General features: G+C 37.3%; 1 long non-coding RNA gene across 1 annotated transcript; it reads left to right on the top strand.

The window, feature by feature from the left end:
* The first annotated feature begins 4,924 nt into the window (after positions 1 to 4,924).
* LOC116561074 lies at positions 4,925 to 18,102 on the top strand. The gene is made up of 3 exons (XR_004273277.1): positions 4,925 to 5,085; positions 16,369 to 16,543; positions 17,966 to 18,102. It is a non-coding gene; the product is annotated as an uncharacterized LOC116561074 (long non-coding RNA).
* Positions 18,103 to 21,661: the final 3,559 nt, after the last annotated feature.

Genomic DNA, 21,661 nt, shown 5'->3' with positions numbered 1-21,661 from the left:
AAGATATGACTAGGTGGGCATGTGCATACGCTCAACTTGGAAACTAATGAGAGGAAAGAAATGAGGATGGAGGTGACAGCACAATTACCATCCTTCCTGCCTAGCCAATGGACTGGTGTAGCAACTCTATGGAAAGAAGTTTGAAAGCAGAAAGACGTAGTATACTTCTCTAGGAGAGCCTGTGTTTCATTCCAGGCATGAGGAGTCTCAAGAAGTCTTGTCACAGGGCCCAAGAGACAGGAAAAAAAAATATTAAAGTAGGTGATATTTTACCTGCTCCTCCACAGACTAGGGTCACGGCCTGGGGCTCAGGGTTGTTAGCAGCAACCTGACTTCCAATGCACAGAAGAGAATGTCCTCATAGCAGGTAACAGCAGAAGAGCCATTCATGAAAGGGCACTAGTGAGGGGGCACAAAGACCCCTGAATACCTACAAGACATCTTCAGAAGATATGTGGATACAAAGAGAGAGCCTTGGGAGTTGAAAGCAGGTCCTGCATGAGCAGGCTGTAACTACAAAAAACTGTCTTTATTTGGATGTTAATGCCAATGACTTCATTTCTGCCCACAGGCTACAGCCTAGGTTATTTGGATTACATTATTATTTAATGAAATACCCTGGCATAAGCTTTCTCAACCATCAGCTAGTTTGAACATTATACAAACCCTGTAGATAATAAGACAGGTTTTATTCCCATTTTACATTGAAATCCAAAAAAGATAAATGCCTGCTCAATATCGGCCACAAGAAATTTAACTTTGTGTCTCCTGATTAAAAATACATAATAAGCTTCCTGCTAGCCACTACACTCAAGGCACAGATGGGCACCTCTACTCCTGGCTGCTGCTGCTTATTGAAAAGGTCTGCACTCAAAAGGAGAAACAGAAGCCACCACATTTGTTAGCCAATAATCAGATACTCACATACAGATGGATTCAGAAACATTTGTCAATAGCACTAGATGCTAAGAGGAATTTATATGGTAAATCTTTACATTGATATCATGGGGACCAATGAACACTATTTCCAATAGCACTTTTTAAAAGATGCAGAAACCTTTCTCTTATGGCCAACCCTTATATCAACCCCAATGAAAGCTGAGTTATATGAAATCTGTTCCTGGCAACCATGAGCAATATAATTTTTTTTTAATTCTGTCTGTCTTGAGCCAGTTTTCAGGTCCTAGCTAGAGGCCTGTCAGTTCCCTTCTTGAGCAGCCGATTATTATGTCTATACCTCAACTACTTTTCTTATTGGGCTCTCAGAACCTGGGCTCTCAGAACCTCAACCACTTTTCTTATTGGGCTCTAAGAACCTGCACCTGTCCTAATTGCTCTGGGGCCAGGTACCAGACAACCAGCAACAGCCCCCATGCCCCAGAGATGAGAAACTATTCAAATTAGCTAGTCCACAGGGAGCCCAGCAAACCTAGCTAGCCCCAGCCCACTTTCCATACTTCAGCTGTCCCCTACCATTCAACCTTAATGTTACCCTTGCAACCCCTGTTTGTGTCCCCCAACATTTCACATGTTGAAGCTCTAATCCCCAGTGTAATGATATAAAAAAGAGGAGCCTTTAGGAGGTGATTAGATTTGGATGAGATCATGAGAGTGGTAGAACACTCATGATGGGATTAATGATGAGATTAGAAGGGACACCAGAGCTGCTGCCATGTGAAGATACTGTAAGAAGGTGGCTGTCTGCAAGCCAGAAAGAGATCCCTCACCACATCCTGACCATGACTATAGCCTGATCTTGGACTTTCCAGCATCCAAAACTGTGAGAAATGAATTGTTAACATCCACTCTATGGTATTTTATTATAGCAACCTGAGCAAAGACAAAATCCTATAAAATACCATATAATGACAGTGAGGTGAGGTGGTCCTCCCAGGAATACAAGATGTTCTGGTGCCCTGACCTAACACAGGTATAGAGATTGGAGAATTAGGTAGTTAGTTTGACTTTTTCTGACTATTTCTTTCAAATATTTGTTGTCTCTTCTGGACTCTTAACAATTAATTAAGTTGCGGGCACTTTCTTACATGCAGGAACCATACCTTGACAAAATCTCTCTGCTTTAGGGAACAGGATAGAGGTATTACGAATTTATACTAGGTTAGGGAAATTACTCTTGGCTGAATGGATGGATACAGGACCATCTCACTAGTGCTGAGACACTCTAAATTTCCTTTCAGGTTTCATGTGGGAACAGACTAAATAACAGAAAAATGTGAAAATGTGAGTTCAGTTTACATTGCTTTCAAGTTGTCAGTATAACATGATATCCTAAAGCCAATATGTACTTTTGAGGGGTGCAGGGCTAAAAGCCCAAATGGTCACATACTTGTAGCTCAAAAGAAAAGAGGCTCAAACCTTGATGTCTACTAATAAAGACATCCTTCCTCATGTACAGCAACATAAGCCATAGCACTGGCATCTACTGTTTCCTGTGTGTGAGAAAAACAAAAGAGAAGAAAGGGAACTAGAAAGATTTACAAGATAAAATTCAAGCAATGCCTAAGACCAAAGAGAAAGGCAGACAGAAAGGAAAAAACACCTCAGAATGGTAACGCTGACAAAGCAGGAACTGGTAGCTTGATCCTGCTCACCTGCTGCTCCCTGCTGCCTTTGAAATCTGCAGGGCTTCCACATGTTGGAAGTGCAGGAAGTGACTGAAAATGAAACTGTAGCTGGACACTATGTCTGATTTGCCCCCATGCATTTCCAAAACTAAACGCAACATTAAACACCAGATAACCATATCTTCAGCTCACTTTGAAACAGCAAATGTAAATAGATTTTGAGAGTTCTAGTTAAAGCTTTTTACTGGTGAAAACTAGAATAACATTCATTCAGAGAAAGGTTAGTGAGAAACTTTAAAAGCCACAAAATATTTCATGGAGGCAAAGGATACTTGAATTTTTTTTTAAAAAGCCAAGGATATATTTTAAAATGTTATCTTTTTAAAATGCTATTTTAAAAGTAGGTGTGTAGGCCTTTGCTTTTGAAAATTCTAATCATTTCAAACACCTGTTGAACATATTAAACTAATTTTAGAGTTTGTGATATTAATCCTTGCACTGGTATGGAAAAAAAACATGATGATTGCCTTTATTCTGGAGAACATCATACAAATACATTAGCTTTTAGCAACAACCTGCAGATTCAATAAGAAAAATGTTTCCTAATTTGAAATTGCCTTTGAGCAAAAAAAAAAAAAGACAAAAGGACAAATGTCTTATTTTATATATATATATACACACATACACTCTCTTTCAGGTAAACCATTGAGTTACCTTCAGTGCATTCAAGATTGCTTCAACAGATAATTTAAAATAACTTTTCAAGTTTGATTAGCATTCATTTTGTCTAAGGAAAAACATTGCTCACACATGATATTATAATTATGTCTATTTGCTGTGCTTAGCTAAAAAAAATTTTCCAGACATCTGCAGCTGAAAGTTAAAAATTAATTTAAATTGCCAGGCATGGTGGCTCACGCCTATAATCCCAGCACTTTGGGAGGCTGAGGCGGGCAGATCACTTGAAATCAGGAATTCAAGACAAGGCTTGCCAACCAGTGAGATCCTGTCTCTACTAAAAATATAAAAACTTAGCCAGGCATAGTGGTGTAATCCCAGCTACTTGGGAGGCTGAGGCAGGAAAATCGCTTGAACCTGGGGGGCAGAGGTTGTAGTGAGCCAAGTTCATGACACTGCAGTCCAGCCTGGACAACAGAGACTCCATCTCAAAAGAGAAAAAATAATAAATTAATTCAAATTATTAGTTATACTGTTTTCACCTCTAACAGTGCTTCTATGAAAAAAAAAGTTTATGTGCACACACACACATATAGATAGAGAGTTTGCATTTGTTAACCTGGAAATGGAACCCTAGTGGCCTAGTGAAATGGTCCTCTGAACCCAGCACTGACTTGACTTCAGAGGACTTTGCTTATCCTTGCTTGGCCTGAATCCAATTATTGTTACTCCTAATTTTCATTTTAAGGAAATAGAAGAATGTGAAGTAAGCAATGTCTGAGAAAAGGGAGGTATCCCATTGGCCTTTAAAAACCTTCAGCATGAAAACTAGAGAGCTTTCTGGAGGGAAAAATACACTGAAGTAGTTTCATCAAATCTAAAACAAATATATTTTCACATTTTAACATTTTTAAGTTGGCATATATCTCATAATTAATTTGCTAAGCAAGCCTAGTTTAACTAGAGTTCTTTTCCTTTAATTGTAGTACATAAAATAATAATCCTCTGACTATTAACATCGTGTTAGAATGAATAAAACATAGAGGCAAAGTCTGAAGAAAAACAACCAACCCGAGAGGACATTCATTATGAAAAACCCAAGGAAGTACATGATATTAATGCATAGTATTAGTAGTCTCAGAAGAGCTTGTGGAAATACACATTATTAATGGTCTGAGGCATAGAAGTAATTTTCTTTTCTTAATGTCTTTGTTTTTTAAAAATTATTCACCACATAGATGTAATTTTATGTAATAAGATCATGTTAATCATTTCTGGTTTTGATTTGGCTTTGGTCTTTTGTAAACATTGTTTTCATTGTTTGCTTGACCATCTATAACAGACACACCCTGCTCTTGACCCCTCAGTGATCCGTGTTCTCATAATCATCTCCAGTCCCTGGATAAGTAGGACATGCAACTTTCTTCTAGCCAACAGAATATGGCAAAAGTGATGGGAAGGGATGTCACTATTGTGACTGTATTTCATTTTGTAAGACTCCATCTTAGCTGTTTAGCACAAGGAGCCTCTCCTGCTGGCACTGAAGAAGCAAACGGACATGCAACAACTGCCTATGGAGAGGGCCATGTGACAAGGAACTGCAGGTGGCCTCTGAGATACAAGGGTGGCCTCCAGCCAACAGCCAGTAAAAGATAGGGCCGGCAGGCAGGCAGTCCCAAGGAAATTAATTCTACCAACAACAATGCAAGCTTGGAAAAAGATCCTAAGCTCCAGAAGGGAATTCGGTCCTGCCAACACCTAGAAGATCCTGAGCAGGGGATTCAGCTAAGCTGTGCCCAGACTCAACCCCTAGAAACAGAAAGTAAGTGTATGTCATTTTACACTTCTGTATTTGTGTTAATTTGTTACACATTACTGCCACTACCACCACCACCCAGGTGGTGATAAACAGATGATAAAGTTCCTTTGATTATAAACTTACATATATTTACAAAATACACATACACTTATAGTGGGTGGATCTTACATAGGTTTCAAAACTGGGATATTTCACAACATTATCAGCATCCTGTTTTTGTCACTCAACCATATATTATGGAAATCCCTCAGGTTTCCTAGTATCTTTCTAATACAGTCTTTTTGATGGCTACAAAATAGCCCATGGTATTAATGTGCTATTATGGGCATTCGCTTCGTTTCCAGTTCTTTGCCACTATGAATGTTATAGTCAACATTATGTATAAATGTTTATTGGTGCTGTTATTTTTACTAGATTTTTAAGAGAGTGCTAGATCAAAGCATCCTATGCATTTATTTCTTCTAATAGACATTACAAGATTACTTTCCAAAGTAAGTTATTACATTTTTGCTAGAAACATCTGAAACTACCATCCCCTAACCATTCTTTGGCAGAAAGTGGTGCTTTCCTACTTTTTAGTTTTGGCCAGTCTGAGAGGTACATAAATGTTAGTTTAATTTGTACTTGCCTGACTATAAAAAGTTTGATCTTTTGGGGATTAGCTCTTCTATTATTTGCCTATTTTTCTCTTTTTCCCATTTTTCTATTGGATTATCTCCTTGTCATTTGTAATAACTCTTTGTCTATTATAGGTATTAACCTTCTGTCTCCTGCATGCAAATATTTTTTTCCAAATCTATTTTTTTTAATTCACATTTTTTTAAAGGTCCTCTATTTTCCACTAGTTTATACTTGTAATCTTGTAGATTTTCTTGTTGGTTTTTCTTGTTATGTTGCTAACTTTAATATCTAATTCATCCCAAATTTGACTATATTGTGTAAGTCAGTGATACAATTTTATTTACTTCCTGATGGATAGCCAATTGGGCTAACACCATATGTTGCAAAAACCATGATTTTCCCAATGAGTTAAAATACCACCTTGGCTGTATGTTAAGTTCTCATCCATACCAGGATCTATTTTCAGATTCTGGATTCTTTTCCACTGATCTGTTCTGATGCCAATGCCATATTGATTCAAATACAATAAATTACAGCATGTTCTCATATGGTAAGGCAAGTTCCTTTTCTTTAATTCTCTTTAAAAAAACATCTTACCTTATTTCAGCCATTTATTCCTTCACAAAATTTTTAAACACTTCATCAGTTTGATGATTCTAATTAAAAATGAATTTCATTTTTATATAAACATTTAGAAGATTCATATTTTAGTGTTATTAATTCTTTTTATCCAAAAATGTATTCTAGCCCTTTATTTATGTCTCATGTTCTTCAATACAAATCTATAGTTTTCCACATAGGGATGAATCCAGCATCAGCTCTCCCCTCAGGGCTCTGGCAAGATCCAGGGGCTCACTAGAACACAGACATCATAAACACAACAAAATTTCTTTTTTCCTTCTTTCCCCCTCCATTTTCTTATTTCAATTTAATATTTATTAACTTGAGAATTTGAGTTCTGTATTAATCATGGTTCTCCAGAAAACAGAACTAATCTGATATGCATATGTTATGTGCATATATATTCATATATATACACACACAGATATAGAAAGAGATATTTATTATAAGGTATGGGCTCACACCATTATGGAAACTGAGAAGTCCTACAGTCTGTTGTCTGCAAGCTGGAGACCCAAGAAAGTCTGTGGCACAATTTAAAAACTTGACAGCCAGAGAACCAATGGTTTACATTCTAGTCTAAGTCTGAAGCCCTTAGAACCAGGTGCACTAAGGGCAGAAGGTCAATATCCAGGTCATGTAGTCAGGTAGAGGAAGGGTGACTCCTATCTGCCTTTGCCTTTTTGTTCTAATCAGGCTCTCAATGGATTGTACAATGCCACGTTAGGGAAAGCCATCGGCTTTACTCAGTTCACCAATTCAAATGTCAATCTCTTCAGGAAAACACCTTCACATGCATGCCCCCGGAAACAATGTTTCACCATCCATCTGGGCACAATGAACCAGTCAAATTGACACATAAAATTAACCATTACAACTTCCTACAGCTGCAAAGCACTTTCATATGATAGGATACTATGTATTTTGTAATTTGAATTTAACAGGCATTAACTTAGTTAAAAATTAACTGTATGTTAGAGAAATAAAAGCTTTTGTCACAATTTACTTGTCTTCCTCTCTAACATGGCTTTCACATGGACATATTTATCTGCATTTCTTTCAAGTATAATGTTAAGAAATTGTCAAAAATTATATCCTGCTATTTTCAAACACATAAGCGGAACTCAGAGTCCAGCTGAAACAGCAATAATTACCATTTATTTTAGAAATTTCTCATAAATAAAAAAGCATTATTAATCAAATTAGTGGAATGAGATACAGTTGAATCAGATACACTGATACTAAATTATAGTGACTACTTTCTTTTTCCCTTTTTCATGCCGATTTTAAACAACTTTCAAAGGGTTTTATTCTCTTCCAGACTGAAGTATATAGAGGATGAGAGACGGTTAGTCTGGAGATGGGTCGAAAGGAAGAAAACCTTTAGGATACACACACACACACACACACACCACACAGAGAGAGAGAGAGAGAGAGGGAGGGAGAGAGAGAGAGAGAGAAATGGGAGAGAGAGAGAGATTTTTTGCAAACAAATATTTCATCAGATTTAAAGTCAAACAAAAATACAGTATGCTTTCATTAACTGTACCACCATTAAAAATAAATTTTTAAGTTACCGGTATATTTTAATGAGTATATTTTAACCACTTTTGTCCTTGCAATCAAGTAAGTAAAACTGATGACATTTCACAATCTATGTAAGATTTAGCATTCACCTGAGTAAATGAAAGAACAACTGCAAATGTAAATCTTCCTTTTTAAACATTTGATAATGAATTCAAAGATCAGCATACTACTACTTCTCTTTTTTTTTTTTTTTTTGTAGGTATGCCCCCTACTCCTCCAGTTGCCTTCTCTCTCCCCTAGCAAAAAGATAGCACTATTAGACACTACAAGAAGAAATACTCTTTTTCTACTTTGAAAATCATACCTTCTTCTTTCCTCCACTATTCCCATGGCCCACTGGGTTCTAGACTTATCAAAATGTCCTGGTTTTTACAAAGATAGAAGACACTTTTTCAAGCATCTCTATAAATGAATACAAATAGACCACACCACAGAATTGTTTATAAAGGTTCAAATAATAGTTTGAAAACCTTATTGTTCTTATAAACATACAAATTTACTTAGCCCCCCACAACTTTAAATAATAAAATAATCAAGTTTAGGATATGATAGAACAGTCTTAAATTATGACTACTATAAGGTGGCAATGCTGCTTTGTTTCTCTGTTTCTTAATTCATGCAATAAAAAAATGTAATTACTTCCCAGAAACCTAAGAAAAAGGAAAACGATTTTAGGACTTCTCAAAGCCCCTAATTCGGTAGCATTCAGATTATGTTGTATCCATTTAGGTCTTAGAGACTTCCCTTCAAATTATGCTATATGACAAATAAATACGAATTTCATGTGGGCTCCATTTGCTCCAACCAAAACAAAGTAAGATAAAATGGCATGATGAATGGATTTACTCAAATACATTTAAGACAGATGTCAGTGTCACAGCAGGTCAGCATAAAATGGGTATATAGCACAACATGAGTAAGATTTTCAGTTGCTCATGTCAACAATATGACAATGATTGCATGGACAATCTAGAAATCAAAAATAGCTTTATCTGTGTAGTCAAATAGATTTTCCTCAAGCCATGCTACATTAAAAAGGTCCACCCTGTCATTCTGCCCCAGGCTGATGTTTGTGCTTTTCTACCTACATTGTGTTTCCTACCTACATTATCCTCCGCAGACTCCCACTAGTCTCAGTCACTTACACTTAGCCTGAAAAATCACTCACACGAAGATAGAAGTGGCTGGTATTGTGTCCAATTATTTTCACTTGGAATATCCTTAATATTGGCATGGAAGTCTTATCTCTTATTAAAGAAAACCATCAGGGAAAGAGGAGTGTTGTTAATCTGTGACCTGAGTCATGGATTTCTTCTAGCAGAAATAGCAATCACGTGACTTCTGGGCCCATGGCTTTCTCACTTTGTCCCTACTCTTCATTTCACCCTGTCCCTATTTCAGATATTCTCTTAAATATTTCTAATTATTTAGCCTCCATCCTAAGAGAACACTACATTCTTCCAAAAACAAACTTCTACCTACCTCATAATACAAAGGTCCAAACAGTGTGACTAAAAGAATAACCAGGCCGGATGCAGTGGCTCATGCCAGTAATCTCAGCACTTTGGGATGCTAAGGCAGGCAGATCCCATAAGCCCAGGAGTTCAAGACCAGACTGGCCAACATGGCAAAACCCCATCTCTACCAAAGGAGAAAAAAAATTAGCTGAAAGTGGTGGTGCACACCTGTAGTCCCAGCTACTGAGGACAACTGAGGCAGGAGGATCCCTTGAACCCAGGAGGGAGAGGTTGCAGTAAACCAAGATTGCACCACCATACTCTAGCCTGGATGACAGAGCAAGACTCTGTCTCAAACAAAAGAAAAAAAAAAGATAACCCTTCAAGTTTGGTAGCAATCCTTTAATCTGACACATCAGCACTGGTTATGTCATCAACTAATCAAAAATAAAAAGTGTTATACATCCTCTAAACATTCCATCTGAATTTAAAATGTACAAATATACCCTTGTTTTCTAGTTTTTTTAATGTAGAGCCAAAACCTCTCCAAGTATGGGGACTCAGCTAATGAGTTTTGAATTATGTCTAGTGTGAACCACACATAATGCAGTCTAGTGTTTCCGATTTTTATTTTTTAACATGAAATCAGTTTTGTACCTCTAACATATTTATAATACTAAGATTAAAAGTAGTCGAGAAAATGAAAACTCCAGGAACAAGGTAGACCAAAGAGCACACAGCTGAAATAAACCAAGCAATGGCAGGGTGAGTCCTGCTTTGCTAAAAGAGGTTTGCAACCATCATTTTTGGAGGATGAAGCTGGTCCTATTAGCATTTGCTGAGATACTAAGGATTGCAGGTGTCATTATTATTCACTAAATAATTGTACCCTTGCCTTGAAATGCAAAATCTTCCTTTCACATGGGTGGCATTATGCGGTACTCAGAGAAAAAAAACAACTTTCTAATGTGAAGACTGAAAGAAAATAAAGGTCTACAAGAGTACTTGATGAAATGCAAATGAATTGTTTTAACAGCAATTTGCACTGGCAAATATTAAAATGATCAAAATTCACACAGCATATACGGATGATGATTCATCTTTAGTCAAAGCGTAATTGCTACATTCATCCTAATGATTGGAACCTGTTCCAGAAATATGCAAACAGGTGCAAAATAAAAGGTACTATAAAATGTCACTCGCTGTGAAATAAACTGCAGTTGCAATTATTACAAGGAATGTCATGCAGCTTATGAATCTCAAAAGCATAATCTGAATTTTAGAATTATAGAACAATAAATCAACTGTATACCATTCATTATTAAAAAAATGTGTCCTCAGGAATTGGGTACATATCCACATTGTGTATGGGGGAGAAAAAAGCTGATTTTTAAAAATTTGATCAATACTTTATTTTTTCTTTAGAATCTTTTGTTGATATTGCTTTTAATACAATTGATATAATAGATAATTCACACAACTCAAAAATTACAAAGAAGTTCAAAAAGATAGGCAGTTAAGACTCCTTCCACGATAATTTCCATCTGCCCAGTTCCCAACTATCCCTTTCTCAATAACAATTGTTTATATATATAATTAATACTATATATTTATGTTTCCAATTTATGCTAATGGTAGTATATCATAGTTTCCTGGACCTTTTTTTCATTTAGCATATCTTAGAAATCTTTCAAAATCAGTATATAGAATACTTCCTTCTTTTTATCAAATGAAAAATATTTCATTATATGAAGAACCATAATTTATTTAAACCACTATGTCCTATGGAGTCATACAGGTTTAGGAGAGTTTCTTTCACCAGCCCAGCTTATCACCAGCTGTTCCCACATCTTTAGTTGATCAACTTTGCATTTTAATCATTTATGGATCACTTTGTTTTAAGAGTGTTTCTCTCTCTCTCTTTCTCTCCACATATATGGAACTTTTTTTAACTTCAAAGAGTGTCCTTCATATGGGAGGTGAACTTTTTGTTTTCTTTTTCCAATTTTATTGGGGTATAATTAATAAAAATTGTATATATTTAATATATAAGGAGGTAAATTTTGATTAATGTTTTCTGAGGTCTGCTGCCACTGAATTCTCTCACTGCTCTGAGTCCTTACTCTTCTTCCTTCCATAAAACTTTGGCCCAATCTCACCTGCATTTTTTAGCCTTAAAGTAATTTTTAGCCTGCTGGTTAATAACTGTCTTCTAGTTCCAACAAAAATGGAATTCACTGGGTTTTTTTTTTAACTTTGTCTTTAACTTTTAGATAATTTCCAGAAGGAAAGGAGCATAATCCTGATTTACCTTAGTTAGGTTTGCACAGGAAGTTTACAAACACTGCTTTCAAGTGATAAAAGATGATTTAAATCACCCAAAAGATGATTAAGTCACCCAGTTTCCCTTCATCATGTAATTTTCACAATGAGAAAAAAACCCAGTTAGCACTATTTTTATTTCAAACAAACTTATTTTACTTTCATCAGTAAAATTATTCCCTAAGCAGCAAAGCAAACTTTCTCCCACGTATTGTAATAATTTACAATACCTTCTTAGAGGCATAAAACAATACAAATTGACTGTCTTACATTTCTATAGTTGAGAAGTCTGTCTGACCCTGCTTGGAATCTCACAGGGTGCCAATAAGGCTGTGCTCCTTGCTGGACACTCTAGGGAAGAATATGCTTCCCAGTGCAGTCAGGTTGCTGGCTAAGTTTGGTTTCTTGCGTTTGCAGCACTGAGGTCCCTATTTCCCTGCTGGCTGTCAGCAAGGGGCTGGTCTTTGTTCCTAGAGGCTGTGCATATTCTTTTCATGCTTTTTATCAGCCCCCTCCAGCAATGGCAGGTTGAATACCTCTGGCAATAAAATGTCTCTGATTTGTCTTTCTGCCACATCTCTCTATTTCCATCTGAAAAAATTTCTTTACTTTGAAAGTCTCACGTAATTAAACTGGGTCCAGCAGGACAACCCAGGATAATCTTCCTATTTTAGTGTCTGTAACATTAATCACATCTGAAAAATGTAACATTTTCATAGGTCTGGTGTTAGGGCTTGAGAATTTAAAAGAGGTCATTATTCTTCCTAGACATCCTACAACTACATCCAGCATTTGAGACATAGCAAAATAAATTTTACCAAAGATATACCACTCCATTGATTAGCTAATATAATCTCCTAGTTCCACCCTTTGGCAGACTGAAAATCCCACAGCAATCCAGAACAAGTTGATGAAACTGAAATGTGAAGAGCCAAGTTGATTAGTGGCTAATCCACACAGATGTCAAATTTGGCAAAGATTAGAATCTCAGCATAAGAATCTGAATTTTTAAATATTCCTCAAGTTGTCAAAAAATGAAGCTAATGGAAATATGAAGAACCAATTAAAGAAAAGAGCATATATCAATGTGGCTAATATATGAAAATACTAAATATGAAAGTTAGAATCTTAGCATAGGAGCCTGATTTTTCTTATCACAGAATCAATAGTCTTCCAAAATGTCAAAGTCAGGCTGGGCACAGTGGCTCACACCTGTAATCCCTGCACTTTGGGAGGCTGAGGTGGGTGGATCACTTGAGTCCAAGAGTTCAAGACCAGGCTGCCAAGGTGGTGAAACTCCATCTCTACTAAAAATACAAAAATTAGCCAGGCATGGTGGTACTTGCCTGTAATCCTAGCTACTCAGTAGGCTGAGGCAGGAGAACTTGAACTCTAGGAGGTGGAGGCTGCAGTGAGTCGAGATCATGCCACTGCACTCCAGCCTGGACAACAGAGCAAGATTGTCTCAAAAAAACAAAAAGCCAAAGTCACAAAAGAAAAGAAAAGACCAAGGAACTATCACAGACTGGAAGGGGCTGGTATTTGTTCCTAGAGGCCGTGTACATTCTTCTCATGCTTTTTATCAGAGAAATAAAAACTAAATGCAGTGTGAAATCCTGGATTAATTCTGAAAGAGAAAAGAAACGTTAGCGAGGAAATGTATGAAATTCTAATGGAGTCTGTTAATAATATTGTACAAATATTAATTTCCTGTTCTCAATAATTATTGTTTGGGAATGTAAGATGTTAAATAGAGGAAACAGGATAACGGGTTGCTCATGCATTTATTCTAAAGTCTAAAATTAGTTCAAACTCGATAATTAAAATGAAAATCAGGCATACAGCCGGGCACAATGGCTCACGCCTGTAATCCCAGCACTCTGGGAGGCCAGAGTAGGCGGATCACAAGGTCAAGAGATCGAGATCCTGGTGGCCAACATGGTGAAACCCCATCTCTACTAAAAATACAAAAATTAGCTGGGCTCGGTGGCTTGCTCCTATAGTCCCAGCTACTTGGGAGGCTGAGGCAGGAGAGCTGCTTGAACCTGGGAGGCAGAGGTTGCAGTGAGCTGAGATCATGCCCCTGCACTCCAGCCTGGGCAACAGAGCGAGACTTGATCTCCAAAAAAAAAAAATCAGGCATACAAAAGATTGCTTCTTCTTCTCCTCCTGAATGTCACACAAAGGTAACAGGGTAAATGGGAAAAGGCTCGTTATTTTCAGTGAAAAACATTAGATATAATCTGCATAAAAATTTTACCAAAAGCAGCTAAAATCATGACAAAGTGACAAAGTTGCACAGGAAGATTACAACAGAAGGAGTAAAAAGAGAAGTAAATGACAAGCCAGCATAGCGCTTCTGGTAGGTTAGGGGCTCACACTGAGATGATAAAACTATCACCTTTCCACATAAGAGATTCCAGATCTGGAGAGAACAAGCTAGAGACTGAATAAACAGAAGCCAAGTGGTGAGGAAAGTGTAGCAAAGATACTCAGAATTTCAGTGGTGAGAGCTCATAAAATCTCAGCCCAGCTCTGAAGAGACCTCCCTTCAACAGCAAGGTCAAGAAAATCTAACTCATGACATTTTGAGGGATCTGACACTGCTTATACAAAATTTCAGTATGAGAAACAGTAAGAAAGAGCAGAAAAACTTACTAAATGAGGAACATACGCCATAAGTAGATAAAAACTTGGATTAAACATAAATAATACAAAGAATGATCACTAGATATTTGTCCAAAACTTTAAGTATTTCAACATTTTTCCCAAAAAAGCAGTTATAAATTGAAATTTTTTAACTAAGAGCAAACCGCTAATCCAAGTGAGTTTTTTGGGCTTTTATTCATCTCATATTTATAAAATTAATCATTACAATGAAAAAAGACAATGAATTTATAATTAACAATTTACTATGGTTTCATATTCTGAGAACATTAGTCTTCTTTCACATCTTCACATAGTAAGTGAATTTTACAATCCTGAATAATGACTAAAGATCTCTACAAAGATTTTCTGAGGTTAAAAAAAAATGTATTGTTTTTGTAACGTATTTATTGTTACTCTTCTTAGGTATGACAGTCATTTGGAAATTTGAGCATTGTCAGTATAGCTACTCTCCAAGGTAAACGACACAATATATGTCTTCACAGTTGACATTGAAGCGATTTTCAATTGTCAAAAGACGCATCAAAGAAAGGCTATCTGCACACTTTTCTAATTTACTGTGGCACACCTCCTAAGATCATCTGAGGCCTATTATTTAAAGTCACTAGAAACTATTTCTTTCCTAACCTATTGCATTTAATCATAAAGGCAAAGATCTATGAGAAAAGTCTCTACAGAAAGGTTTTATGGGACAAACTTAACTTATTTCTAAAGCAAACACTTCAGCAGGGTCTACACATGATGTGGAATCATGTAAATTATTTGTAGACAAAAATATTTCTTTTACTTTTGCTTCACTAAATTATAAATTATATAATATAAAAAGATATATTTGGGGCTCGACACTTTGGAAACTGTATAAGCCAGAACAGTTTCAGGATCAAGTGAGAGAAAAATGTGAGAAGATCATAAAAGATACATCTCCTGTTAAATCCAGGAATTTTTAACACCATCATCAGGACTCTATTCTCTTGCCTCCTTGACTTTGGTTCTGCTTGCCACTGCTTTGGCTCAGATCAAACAGGATTTGAAATGGCTGCAGGTATCCCTAAGACCATATGGATTACAGATGTCACAAATCTGAGGCCTCTGAATTTGCCCGCTGTGAGTTACATGCTCATCCCCATAGCAATCACTGAGGTCAGCGGGATGCAGCACTCTGATAGGTCAGGCCTGGAGCGTGTGCTATGGAGGATTAGGAAACATAAATATGCAGCTAGGCCACACCAATTATTATGAAATTGGGGAAGAGAGGGCTCCCATCTCTTAAAAGGAATCGGGAAAGAGATGCTGAAGAAGTTTATCTATACATTTTCTTTCTCACTTACCTCTGATGTTAAGATGTCTAACCTAGTAGAAGGAACTTTAGAAGTTCTGAAAAGCATGTCTTTGAAGCCTTCCATAATCACATTTTAGAACCCTAAGTTATTTTAGAGAACATTGTCTGGCTTAAATCCTGAAAACTGAGTCTTCCAGTGACACTTTAGATTTTTGAGTGATATCCACTTACTCCCTTTAATTGGCTCTGGAAATGCCTTCCTTCTGTAGGCAGAAACAAACAATGCAAGTCGACACCCTTAAACTGAGTGTCAGGGACAGGGACATAACCAAGCATGGAAGATCAGAAGGTTACAATGAGACCTGATGCCTGTCATTTCCCTCAGTCACACCCTTTTCTTAGAGAATATTCCCAGTCCAGTGCAGCCCTTCAGGCTAGGCAGGCTTAACCTTTGCTTCAGGACCAAAGACAACTACTGCTGGGTCATGGTCCTCAGGAGCCTGAGTCCTGCTCAATTTCTGGTTGCTTGCTGCTGCTCCTCCAGCTCCGTCTTAGCCAGTTACAAATTTCCAAGCACATTCAAATACTTGTAAACCTCCTTTGAGGCAGGGTATACTTCTCATTCTATACAGATTAAAAATTAATGCTAAGAGGTTAATTGCCTAGCACAGCACAGGTAAGCAGGGAGCCAGTTCGTCTGCCTAAGTCTCATGTTTTCCTCCCTATATCCAGCTTCCAGGTTCTCTCTGCATCTGGCTCATCTTATGCCTGGCCTTGGGTACTGCTATCAGTCTTACCTTGTCTCTTCTGATCTGCGTTCTCATCTCAGCTTCCTGCCCAACCCTCCTACATTGCATAAATTTCTTCCCAATATGTTTGCTCTACAACAAATGGTATTATTTTTGAGGTAAGAGTTTTTTTTTGTTTGGGTGATTGTTCTAAAAAGGAAGTAAAGGCATGTCAAAGTAGACAAGTGGAGTCATGAAAGAGACAGCTGTCTCACCAGAACTATTAGCATTGCTCTTTATCTTCAGGAAGAGAAAGAAAAGATTTAAAAATGGAGGTCCAGAAACAATGGTTACTGGTCAGGGGAGACACTACAATAACAAAAAGAGAGAGAAACTCAGTGTCAGATCTTTAAATAAAAGAAGTGATATAAAGGACATTTGCTTTGGCACATCTAGAAAAATATGAGAAAATAATATATTGTAATTTATTTGCAACATATTGAAGCTGCTTGTGTAGACGGCTTATTAATTAGGCTGGGATTTCAGCCAAGTCCCATTGATTTATACAATCAAAATTCTTTGTTTAGCTTATGATGGATGATAAATAAATGCTGATAATTAATCTCTTATAAGTTTTCCCTTTTTTATAATTTCCAGAAGGCTACTGTTTGCCTCAAGTGAGTTGATGCTCTTCATAGCCTAATTGTCATATTTAATTTATGTTAAGTTAGAGATACCTTCTCTCTAATAGATGATTAAACACACACACACACACACACACACACACACACACACAGCATTCTAATGAAATTCCTCACCTGAGGATTTACCAACCACCAAAAATGACTTAAATCTGGGCTTTTACTTCCGATATCTCAAGGTCAGAGTCTTAAGACTGTGTGTGTGTGTGTGTGTGTGTGTGTGTGTGTGTGTGTGTGTGTGTGTGTGTGTGTTGGTGTGTATGTAAAACCATGTATGTTTGGATCTAATAACCCAAAGTTATTAGATCCAAACGATGGAGTTTGAGATGGTTTCTAGAACTAATGGCTCAAAAATAGTTAAGTTCAAACATTCATCAGATTTGAAATAAGCTGTAATGCTCTTCTAATATAGTAAAAAGATTCTAGCAAAACACTACATTAGAAGGTAATAATTATAACTCTCCAAGTGTATGTTGTTATATAGTTAAAGTATAATGCATGGTGTGGAATGAGTTACTAAACTAGAAAATAGAGCTTCTGACACTAATTTTGCTGAAGTTACTAATGCTGTGACCTTCGGCAATGACGTCATCTCTCCCAGCCTCATTTTCACAACTCTGAGTGGGAAGAATACAACCTGTTCAGAGGACTGTGGTGATGAAAAACTGTGACAAGGGAGGTAGCATAAGTGGCAGAGTGACTAGCACATGGTTCCTTCTTCTTTCCCAATTCTATTTAAGACCTAAACAGGATCAGTGAAACTTACCAAAATGTTGGAACATAAGTAGAGTCTAGAAAAAAACTAATAATATGAACACATATATTTGAAAGATAAATAATAGCATTAAATTGTTTCAGTTTTGAAAAGTAATTTAAAATAAATTATTCCTTCTTCCTCAGGCATACCCATGTCTTCAGTATTTTTGCAGCTGCTTTCTGTTATGCATATTTGTTTTAATGTAAATATTCCTTTCTACCTGATTAAATATTTCTTTGAGCATTCTTTCTAATAAAAATGTCACTTATTATAAAATCATCACTGGCAATCTATCTTTTTTCACATTTTCTTCATCTTTACTAAGCCATTCAAACATGGTTGGCATTTCTTATTCAAAATACATCAGTAACATTGGAGGCCAGAGAACACTTACCTTTTTTTGTCAAATTGAAGCCAGCTATTGTACTATTTGGAATGTTAATGGAGAGCTTGTCAGATATTCAGATAATAATGGAACAGGTTTATCAAAATCATTATGCTCAGAAAAACAAAACTTCAAGATTTCTAAAGTAAATGAAAAACTAAAAATTTTTTCAGATTATCTTAAGTCTTCAATTTCTAATGAAAAGAAAAAATTTAATATGTGGCCACTACAGAACAAAATTTACAAAATCCAGGTACAACATACTTGTTAATGTGAAAAGGTAAAACAGTGAAAGTTATGTCAGCTTCTTGTTCCATAGTTAAGACAAATCCATGTTTTAAATATTATCTCCCTCCCCAACAAGGTACATTATTATTCATGTTAAATGTCATCCAAAGTAAAGAATTTGCCTAAAATATATTTTCTCTTTTTCTAAATATGCTGAATTAGTGATTCATATCTTCCCCATTTGGGGAAGAAAATGTCATATTTTTGTTGAAAATAACTTCCAATAGGCTACATGGGGATATAGAAGATAAATTTTTAAAAGGCTATAGTAAAAAAAGATTAAAAGGCCTTCAGCCACTCTTCTAAGGAGTTAGATGGACAAGAATATAGGTTGGATTGGTCATGGTTAATTACATTAAAAATTAAGCAAAGTTGGCTGGGCATGGTGGCTCACGCCTGTAACCCCAGCACTTTGGGAGGCTGAGGTAGGTGGATTACCTAAGGTCAGGAGTTTGAGACCAGCCTGGCCAGCATGGTGAAACCCTGTCTCTACTAAAAATACACCAAAAATTAGCCGGGTGTGGTGGTGCGCACCTGTAGTCCCAGCTACTCGGGAGGCTGAGGCAGGAGAATCACTTGAACCCAGGAGGCAGAGATTGCAGTGAGCTGAGATGCCGCCATTGCACTTCAGCCTGGGCAACAAAGCAAAACTCCATCCGAAAAAAAAAAAAAAAAAAAGAATTAAGCAAAGTCACCCAAAAAGAATAATTCCCAAGTCAGTGAAACATAAGTATAACCCAATTAAAGGTAGTAACATAGCTGAAGAAATTATGTATTAAGCAAAAAGAAAGACTGATCAGCTAAAAAACCATAGGAGCCTCTTTTGAAAACATTGGCAGTACCTACAGAGATGATGTCAAGAAAAAACAGTAAATTTAGCCATCAGGCTTTCTGGTAATAAATTAGTTTCTATCTAGGCCTGCATGGAGACAAAGCAGATCTGGCTATGCCGATAAGTGGATTACAGTTCTTATCACACAAATCATGGTAAAGTAATAGATTGGCACTATGATTTTATGCATTAGTTTTAAGAATTTGGTAGATTTTTGTTTGTTTGTTTTTCTGAGATGGAGTCTCACTCTGTCGCCAGGCTGGAGTGCAGTGGCTTGATCTCAGCTCACTGCAACCTCCATCTCCCGGTTTCAAAGGATTCTCCTGCCTCAGCCTCCTGAGTAGCTGGGACTACAGGCACATGCCACCACGCCCAGGTAATTTTTGTATTTTTAGTAGAGATGGGGTTTCACCATGTTGGCAAGGATGGTCTCGATCTTTTGACCCAGTGATCTGCCCGCCTCAGCCTCCCAAAGTGCTGGGATTACAGGTGTGAGCCACTGAGTCTGGCCAGGTTTTTTTTAAACTATCTTGAACCCACCTGTGGAACTGACTGAATTAGGATTTTGTTTATTTATTTATTTATTTATTTATTTTTGAGACGGAGTTTCACTCTCGTTACCTAGGCTGGAGTGCAATGGCGCGACCTTGGCTCACCGCAACCTCTGCCTCCTGGGTTCAGGCAATTCTCCTGCCTCAGCCTCCTGAGTAGCTGGGATTACAGGCACGAGCCACCATGCCCAGCTAATGTTTTGTATTTTTAGTAGAGACAGGGTTTCACCATGTTGACCAGGATGGTCTCGATCTCTTGACCTAGTGATCCACCCGCCTTGGCCTCCCAAAGTGCTGGGATTACAGGCTTGAGCCACCGTGCCCGGCTGAATTAGGATTTTAAAGCTCTCTAGCTGAGGACCAGCCCCTCAGCACAGGAAATCCTCCAAAACGACTTCACCCCAGGAAGTCTCTTCTCTCAGGGGACAGCACTGCATGCCTTCACCCTGTGGTCCTGTACCTTTGCATGTGCTCTATTAGGGTGATGCTTGCACAGATGAGGGATCTTGACAAGATAGATTATTAAATGGATGGATCAGCAGTTTTAAGATCAAAATTTATTTCTGATCTCTTTCCAATATAGCATAGTTAGATTAGATTGGATTGTACACCTTCCCAGAACATCTTGACACAATAACCATTATATAATTTCTCATTTTTCCTAAGGTATCTTTATGTGCTTTGTTTTTATAATGTGCCAAGGACCTCATGGAACTTAAGGGTTATTAAGATAGTCTATTAAGAGTTACTGAGATAGTTATTGAGATAGACTATTGAGATAATCTAGCAGCTTCTGCAGGGATAAAATGGAGTCACTTAGGGAAAGACATGTCACCTTTTTCTGAGCAGATAAGATTTAAGTTGAACACCATCCAGTTCCAAAACCCTTTCATTAGTGTATGGCTTTTAAAGATACTCTTGCTACAGTAAAGACTAAATCATTTTGGTGGGTACAATTTCAGAATCATTTATTCCAATTCAATTTAGCATAAGAAGCCTCTATAGAACAATTGGCTTTTCAAACCCAAATTACATAGTGAGCTGATACACAATTAAATGAAATTCCATCACTGACAGCAGTAGCTAGGCAGAGGAGGATGAAAAAGGGAGAGAAAGATGCCCAAATTGACTGAGAAAAAAGAAGGCACAGGAAAGGAAGTGAGTATCGGCAGATTAACTTCACATCCTTCTGAGAGCCTTTACTCTAGGAAGTTGATTTTCAAATTTGCTTAAAGATAAGAACTGACTAGAACACTTGTTAAAAAACTCTCAGGCCTCTGCCCAGACCTACCAAATCATAGTATATTGGAGAAGAAACTTGGTAACCTGGCAATCTGTGCATATAACAAGTGCCTCATGTGATCCTCATCAGGTAAGTTTAAGCTAGCACTGTTTTAAAAGTGTGGAGCTGTGAGCTATAAAGATGTTTCTATGGGCTTGTTGGGACATTCTGAGCCCTGGGATTAGTGGGCTTCATTCTTATAAGACAGTCCAGTTGTTGGGGTCACAAAAGGAGCTCTGATTCAGATGAGCAGAGGCCTCACAGTTTGTGGCAAGGGCTTAAGTAGATGCAGTAATAAAAGTCCAGTGGCTCAAGTTTGTAACTCCAGCATTTGGGAAGCCAAGGCTGGAAGATCCCTTTGACCAGGAGTTTGAGGCCAGCCTGCAAAACAGAGCAAGACCCTGTCTTCACAAAAAAAAAAAAAAAAAAAAAAAAAAAAAAAATTAATTAATTAACTGGATCCAGTGGTGCATTAGTGCATGCCTGTAGTCCTAGCTGCTT

The sequence above is a fragment of the Sapajus apella genome, unplaced genomic scaffold, assembly GCF_009761245.1.
Source record: "Sapajus apella isolate SASKATOON/1434 unplaced genomic scaffold, GSC_monkey_1.0 scaffold28, whole genome shotgun sequence".
Lineage (NCBI taxonomy): Eukaryota > Metazoa > Chordata > Mammalia > Primates > Cebidae > Sapajus > Sapajus apella.
Note: the sequence above shows the minus strand (reverse complement) of the source record. Positions and strands in the feature narration are given on the sequence as shown.